Source organism: Zingiber officinale, chromosome 1B (assembly GCF_018446385.1).
Source record: "Zingiber officinale cultivar Zhangliang chromosome 1B, Zo_v1.1, whole genome shotgun sequence".
NCBI classification, from domain to species: domain Eukaryota; kingdom Viridiplantae; phylum Streptophyta; class Magnoliopsida; order Zingiberales; family Zingiberaceae; genus Zingiber; species Zingiber officinale.
The window spans coordinates 29,721,479-29,729,418 of NC_055986.1; the positions used below are offsets into that span (position 1 = coordinate 29,721,479).

Genomic DNA, 7,940 nt, shown 5'->3' on the forward strand with positions numbered 1-7,940 from the left:
TCACGGGTATATAAGAATGAATACATAATAGATAACAATAAAGACAGACTACAAGTACTAAGTAGTGACATACCAAAGCAGATGCAAACATAACCATTACTACTAGCTATAACTTACTATGCATATCAAAATGACAATATCATAAGAAATAAGTCAAAAGTACCCGCTTCAAAAGAAGATCATATAAAGAAATCCTACTGTAACGACCACCCTTCTTACTAAACTATACTACTCTCTAAGGTGACAGTTACTTAACTATTAACTCTACTTAACCGGTGTGATCGAAACCACGAGGAATCCCTACCGAAAAATTTCGGCAAAATCTCCCCTGTACCGATGACCAAATTCATCAATACATGCAAATAATACACAACCACAGGCGGCTGGAACATATATCAAACAATCACGCAGTTAAATATGTGTCAAACACCAAAAATACATACTATACTGAATTCATCTTAGCATACTATCTAAAACAATCTCACATGACATGGAACTTAAAATACAATCTCAAATGTTTACAGTCCACTAAAACATGGAAAACTTAGTAATAAAGAAAGAAAACTAAAAGAACTCTTTTCTAGCCCTAAGACTTCCATAATCCTAGCATCACACACCATCCGCACCACCTTGTCGCCTTCCTTGTTAGATATTTTCCTTTCCTTTATCTGCAGTAAGAGGAAATGCAATCTATAAGCAAAATTTGCTTAGTAAGCGCTATCTAACTCACAAAAACACAAATATGCATGTGTACAGAAAGAACTAGAAACTATATGCACTAAAAGAAAGTAAAGCATAAACATAACTGCTCATGTCAAACTAATAGCAAAGAAAAGCTAAGGAATCTACTCATGTAATTCTAATAGCTAATCATGTTATTCCAGGATAAAACTGCATGCTAGGAATAAAGCTAAACATGTGAAAGCTGCTCATCCAATAGGTAAACATGAAAAACTACTCATCTACTAGATAAACATGATAGAATAAAGAACTAAACTTGCTGATTTTAGAACTATATGAAACTTATTTCATTTGTTCAAAACTTATACTTATATACTTCAAAATAATAATCAACTTCTCTTGGGCCCGGCATTGTACCAATTTGCGCGCATCCTTAATATGAGTCGAGGTAGCTAATCCCGAAACTACTAAGGTACTTCTAAGCGATCTTGTGCCTAGGGGCGATCTAGGAGCCCACCCAATGGACCTTGTGTCCAGTACATGCCATTAAAAAGTAAAATACTTATCTTCTTTTTAACTATAACTCCCTTATACTTGTTATTCTTTAATTCTCTTATAACAAAATGCCTTGGCATTTATTCAAACACTTAGTGTGCTTTTAATCCTAAACTTCTGGAATTTAGGATCAATTTAAGACCTTGGTCTTTTCTTACTTATAATCACTCATAACCCCTAAAAGAGTTTAATAGAACATTATATGCATAAAAATTCTAGAGATTCACAGAATAAACACAATTCTGCATATTAAGCTACACAATTCTGCACTATAAACTCTAAAGAAACTAGAAACTGATTGTTTTAAAAGGAAGGCTACTCATGCACATCTAATAACATAAGGAACTAGAAATATGCTCTAAGATTGGAGTTCTGCATATTGAGGTAACAAGGAAACTCAAATCTGTATGCTTAAATGGAAATAGCATATCTAAACCTCAAGCTCAGATTTAACATAAGCAAATTATCTAAACCTCATGCTCAGATTTAACATAAGCAACTCAGATTTAACATAAGCAAATTATCTAAACCTCATGCTCAGATTTAACATAAGCAAATTATCTAAACCTCATGCTCAAATTTAACATAAACAAATTATCTAAACCTCAAATCTGTATACTTAAATGAAAGTAGCACATCTAAACCTCAAATCTGCTCGTGCACATCTAATGGCAATAAGGAAATCCAGAAATCTGTTCGTGCACATCTAAAAGCAATGGAAAACCAAAATCTGCAATGCTACAATATGCAAAAATCTGCACTGCTCCTAAATGCAAAGCTTAACTAAGAATCTACATACTGCATACTAAAATTCTGCACTTGCAAGCTTAATAAAATCTGCATACCTACCTAACCGAAAATCTAGAATTCATAGTAAGCTGCTCTAATTAACATAACAACAACTAATCAAGGTAATACCATAATTCAACTCATGCATAATTTATCAAGGACTATAGCTCTAGTTATTCCATAGTCGTACACCTCCTAAGCAATGGAAGAGCAACTACAATAAGCTACAGCAGAGTGTTATCATTTAAGTTTCATACAATTGATGAATCCCAGCTATCCTAATTCGGCTAGTATAAAGAAAAATTCAGTTAACATGGAAATGTGCATCACATTGAAAAAAAACACAACTTCGTTGCGAGTATGTTGAAACCTTGCCAGATCACAGCTAGCTCGAAAGATAACTAAAATCACCATCGAATAAATCTCTAATCAACCTAATCTGTCCTAAAATTGGAAACTATCTGAAGGAAGCAAGAACATTCCCAAAATACAACTACAAACTACTATCTATCCAAAAGCATGTATTCCAACATGAAGAAGAAGATAATCCTAGTCAAATTCTAACTAAAATTCCCTAATCTGCAACGATGCAAGAAAACAGAACATCAATCCACAAGAATCCACAGCTATTTAGGGAAACAATATGTCAACGAATTAAACCTCCACCTTCCGAATCTATTCAACATTTTTGAAGCAACAGGACAGCAGGAACATCAACGATCAAGAATTAAAGCTCCAATAAAGCAAATCAACCTTAAAATTCAAAGTTCCACTGGACTCAAAACACCATTCAATCCTCTGAATAACTTCTCGTTCAGGCATTTGATCAAACAGGTATTACGCAGAAATCTCACAGCCTCAACAACATGAAAGAAATCAAATCCAAATTCGTTCCTAGCCATGTGAAAGCCATGAAAATCGTGAACAGAACCCCACTTGTAAATCCAAATCCTCACCTTATCGAACTGGTCACATGAACTTAAACCAAAACAAGCAGAGAATTGTAAATCATTCACCATCCACCAAGTCCATCAGAATTTCTATAACAGAAACCAGTCGGAATCCGGAAAAAAAAACCCGAGAAGAGGTAGAAACCTCAAGGAAAACAAATCGCAAACTACTCTTACCGCAGGTGAGTAGCAACTTACAGTGCGTTCTTGAGCTCACTACCGAAGGAGAAAGGCAGCTCTAGGGTTTCCGAGATGCTTGAGTTCCCAATTCCTCCTCGTGCCCACAAGCTCTCCTCGACGAGAGGATCACAATGGTGTAGAAAACTCTCGGCTTTGATCCTTGGCCGGCTGCCGGAGACCAGAACCTAGCTTCTTCTTCGTTGTCGCCCGAGCAGAAGCGCCGCACGTAGTCGGAATCGGAAGGAGGGAAAAGGAATAGGTTTAGGTCACGGGAAAATTAAGCCTTAAGTTTCTCTTTAGAACTCGAATATTTCTATCATCTACTATAAATAAATTTGCTATCCTTTTCTAAACAAAACCGGTCACGTGAACACTTGGTCAGCGCACGCGTGGGTTAAGGCTTGGCTCGTGGGTTCGAATCCTGGCTGCAACCATTTTCTTCCTATTTATTTCCTATTCTGTTTCCCATTAACTATTACTTAAATAAATTTTTCTCCTTTTCTTAATAAACAACGATTGCTGGAACAGATGGCTAGCTGGATTCGGTTAAGGCTCGGTTCGAATCTTGACTTGAATGTTTTTTGTCGAAACTTCCTTCGTTTAGTAAAAATACCAAACGACCTCCAAAAATTATATAAAAATACTCTAAAAATTTCTAAAAATCTATAGAATTTTTCTATAGCATTTTTAAATATTTTTAAATTACTTTTGAGACTCAAAATGGAGAAATTTGGGTTGTTACACCTACGTCCTGATGTCATCTCAATCAGAGTCCTGTATCAAAGTATTTTATTTAGCTAAGTCCCTATGAATTAAATAGTTAAATAAAATACCTCAACCTAACTAGGGAAAACCCTAATCAATCACAAATAGGATAATGAAAACCTAAATATCAATCTGATTCAAAGGACCCCCAATATATCAACCTTTAATCGATCTAGTAACAAGACCAAAATTTCTTCCTAAATTCTCAATCCCATGATCAACCAGGGTTAGCTCCATTAATCCTAATCCTTTCCATAAACCATCAAAGTAAAAATTCTAAACGCTTGTATCCCACTAATTCCCTTACCTCTTCTTCTTCTTTAGCCGTTTGTGATGGCAACAGATCCGATCAGTAATGGGGTGGTCGAAATCGAAGGAAACCACAATTTGTAACCTGATCAGATCCAAAAGAAGGGCAAATAGGTGGCTCAGCAAAACCTGCAAATCAACCAGCTCAATAAATCTTCCGACCACAGTGATCATAGACCCAAGAAAACACCTCCGACGATGGTCGGTTGAATGCAAGTACCTGGTGATCAGCAACCGGCGCTGGAAAAGAGATTCAACGGTGGAAATCTAGGGCACAAAAGGAGAAACTAAGGCTTGGATCCCTGCTCCTGGTCGAAGACCAACTCGTGCAGAGGTGGCGCTTCGAATCGGAAAGATGTGCACTCGGTCGGCGGTGGATCGGAAGCTAGGGCAGAGGGGAGGCGGTCGGCGCTAGGGCAGAGGAAGAGGGCTCGGGTGCGAGGAGTTTTGTCCGCGTGGGAGGAGAGGAGTTGTGTCAAGTTAAGGAAGATGAAGAGATCGTCAGCGTCGGGAGAGGGGAAGATGAAGAGATCGTCGGCGTCGAGAGAGGGGAAGATGAAGAGATCGTCGACGTCGAGAGAGGGGAAGAGGAAATCGGCGCAATCGAGAGGGAGAGGAAGGGGGTCGACGATAATAAGAAGAGAGAGTTAGGGTTAAATATTTATAACCTAGGTTTTAATTAACCAACTATATGTTAGTCTAGTTAATCAACTCCTAACTAAATGGGTATTTTAAATAGGCTTTCACCAAGCCCGAATAGTTTCATCGCCTTAAACTCGTCATACAAGCTTCGAAAAATTTCCATAAAATTCCTAAAAATATCTAAAAACTCTAATAATATTATTTCTCAAATAACATTATTATTTAATTATTATTTTGTTATCGTATTTTACGGTAGGAGTCGTCGAAGGCTCCGAACCAAGTAACTCCTCAAGTTCGTGTTCTTGCTTTTTGCTTCTGTGTTGATTTATTCTGCTACGTTCTTGTTTCTCAAAATTAAAAAAAAATAAGTTTTTTTTAAAACAAGTGATTCACCCCCCCCCCCCTCTCACGTGTGCATCAATCCTACATCAGTGATCTAGAGTTTGAGACTCAGTTGTGGTGTATTATTGAAAATATTTCTCTTTAATTAATCAGGGATCTAAAGTTCGAGACTCGGATGTGGCATATTATTGAGAATTTTTCTCATTAATCAATTAGAAATTTATAGTTCTCTTTAATCCGATATCTTAGACTTGGCAACACTATGAGTAAAAAAATTTCTAGAAATACCTTGGGCCAACGATGTTAGAAAGCATACTTTTATTGACTTTCTGGCTAAGATCAAGTATGATATTAAATTAATTTTTTATAAGGGGGAGTCTGTTACAGTAGTTTGTTGCTGGGATTCTTGAGTGACACCCTAACATTACACTATTGCATGGGTCTAACGGCACACCCTTACCCAATTTATAAGCAACCTTTTGGCTAAGATTAAGTGTAATAGTTATTCTTATCAGTTTGATATCTGATATAAAGAATTAAATTAAGTTTTTATGAAGGAGATTCCGTTATATACGTATGTGTTACACTCGAGAAGCCAAATAATGATTTTGGTGAGTCAATTGCCCCACCCCAATTTTTTTAAGTACCCCTAAAGGTGTATAAAATTATAAAAATATTAGAATCTTGCTCCACAAAAAAAAAAATAAAAGTATGGGCAATACTCAAAAATAAAACTATTTTCTATAGGTTAATTCTTCATCCCTCAGATCTCTCCCTGTATTGCCCCACCTGGTAAAAGGGCCCTAGCTCACACAACGCGTGTGCATGATCTCTAGTATTTAGAAAGTATAGATGGAGTGTGGTGGATGACTCAGCATCATGCTTGTGGTTCAAATATCGTGATTGCATGAGTCGACATCATGGGTAGTTCAAATATCGTGGTTGTATGATACTCAGTGAGAGTTTCGAACTCTTGTTGCATAAGTCTATCTCATCTTTACCATTCCATTGTATCCGAAGGGAAGAGAAGAGGGTTTATGGAGCCTCACGCTCAGGTAAGGAAGGAGGATGCGAAGAGAGGGAAGGTTTGGCGTTTGAGGGGTGATTAATTTTGTTAGCATTTAGTCCCACATTGCTCATGCTTGATGAGCTTCCTGCAGAGGATATTATAAATTGGTTCAGAGTTACCTCATAATAAAATATCCAGTTGTGAGGTAGACACTAAGCGATTTATTCTTTTGCCTTTTTACTAAAAAATATTGTGTTCTTGTCACTAAAAATAATATACATTAGTTTTTGAAAGGGCTCCTTTTTACAAAGGAACCCCAAATTGTAAGCTAAAATTTTCCTAACAATTTATAAATTAATTATTTTAGTTGTAAGAGCTAAACTGTTTCATATATTGAATTTTCTCTTATTATTATTTTTAAATAATTTAGATATTCAATTTCTTTTGGTCCTATAGAAGTTTACATAGATTACTATGATATATTTGGAAAGTTAGAAAGTGCATATGAATGTGGATGACTCGGCATCATGGGTGGTATGATATACTTCGTGAGAGTTTTAAACCTCGTTGCATGAGTCTGTCTCATCTTTTACTATCATACTGTATCCCAATGGTTTAAATATATATTTTTTTTATAATTTACGTATCAAGGTTTTATGATCCAATTAATCTTTGAAGTGATTGGTCTCATATAAATTTTTTTCCAGTCATCAGAGTAAATCGAGAAGTTCAAATGGATCCTAAAAGATGGTTCAGTGTCATAATTTTTTTAAACTCCCTAGGTGTAATGTGTCTTGAGTAAAATTTGAATTTTTATTGCCTAGGGAGTCTGTTCCACCTCTTTATCATCACACCATAGCGCCGAGCGCAAATATTTTTATTATTAGAGTAAAAGATAATATTGCTCATTCCAAACAGTCCAATATCGCTGACTCTATATTAAGATACAAATAAATAAATCATGGGAATATTTACTCTAGAGCAACAACACTTTGCATAGGAGACATCAGACCTCCAATGAGATTTTGTATCAACTGAGAATTGATGTTGACTTATTCAAGCTATCAATTGCGCTAATGAAGGAAAATATTTTCATTATTGTAGTAAAAAGGTGGAATTTTTCACTCCAACGGCCTCACACGATCGGTCTCACGACCAAGAGCATAGCCATCCTTGGGCTAGGGTGAGCTCCAGCCTGACCCATTTTTAAAAAATTATAATTAAAATTTAATTTCAACTCTATTGTCATTTTATTTCAGTCGATATCACTTCATAGTAATTTTATTTCCGTTATTATTTCTCCCTATTGAATTGCTAAAAATTTTAATTAAACCTTGATTTCCCCTTATTTGCCGCTTCATCTCCCTACGTGTACTGCTCTATTTGTTGCACGAGTAATCGTGCCGCCACCTTCCTTATCCCTCCTTGCAAGTGTCTAGTTGCGACTTGACCAGTACAACCACGGCAAACCTTCTCCTTATTAGCATGCTATATCTGCGGGGCATTGCCATAGCCACAGCCCTGTCATCGCTGCCTTCCTCCCTAACTACCATGACATCATATTCATTGCTATCCCTGTTTGATAATTTTGTCATCGTTGCTCTCCTGCCACAAATGACGTTGACTCTGTTCTGTCATCACAACTCAGTCGTGATCATCGTCACCGGAACACCAACGATGACCCTAGGTAATTTTAAATTTCACAACTATCTATAAGG

At 36.5% G+C, this 7,940-nt stretch overlaps 1 long non-coding RNA gene and 1 other non-coding gene across 2 annotated transcripts; one reads left to right on the forward strand and one right to left on the reverse strand.

Moving 5' to 3' along the window:
• Positions 1-464: 464 nt before the first annotated feature.
• LOC122050170 lies at positions 465-3,437 on the reverse strand. The gene is made up of 2 exons (XR_006131262.1): positions 3,174-3,437; positions 465-668 (listed from the first exon to the last, which is right to left on the reverse strand). It is a non-coding gene; the product is annotated as an uncharacterized LOC122050170 (long non-coding RNA).
• A 2,981-nt stretch (positions 3,438-6,418) lies between these two features.
• On the forward strand, positions 6,419-6,537 carry LOC121993251. The gene has a single exon (XR_006115144.1). It is a non-coding gene; the product is annotated as a U5 spliceosomal RNA (small nuclear RNA).
• The last annotated feature ends 1,403 nt before the right edge of the window (positions 6,538-7,940 follow it).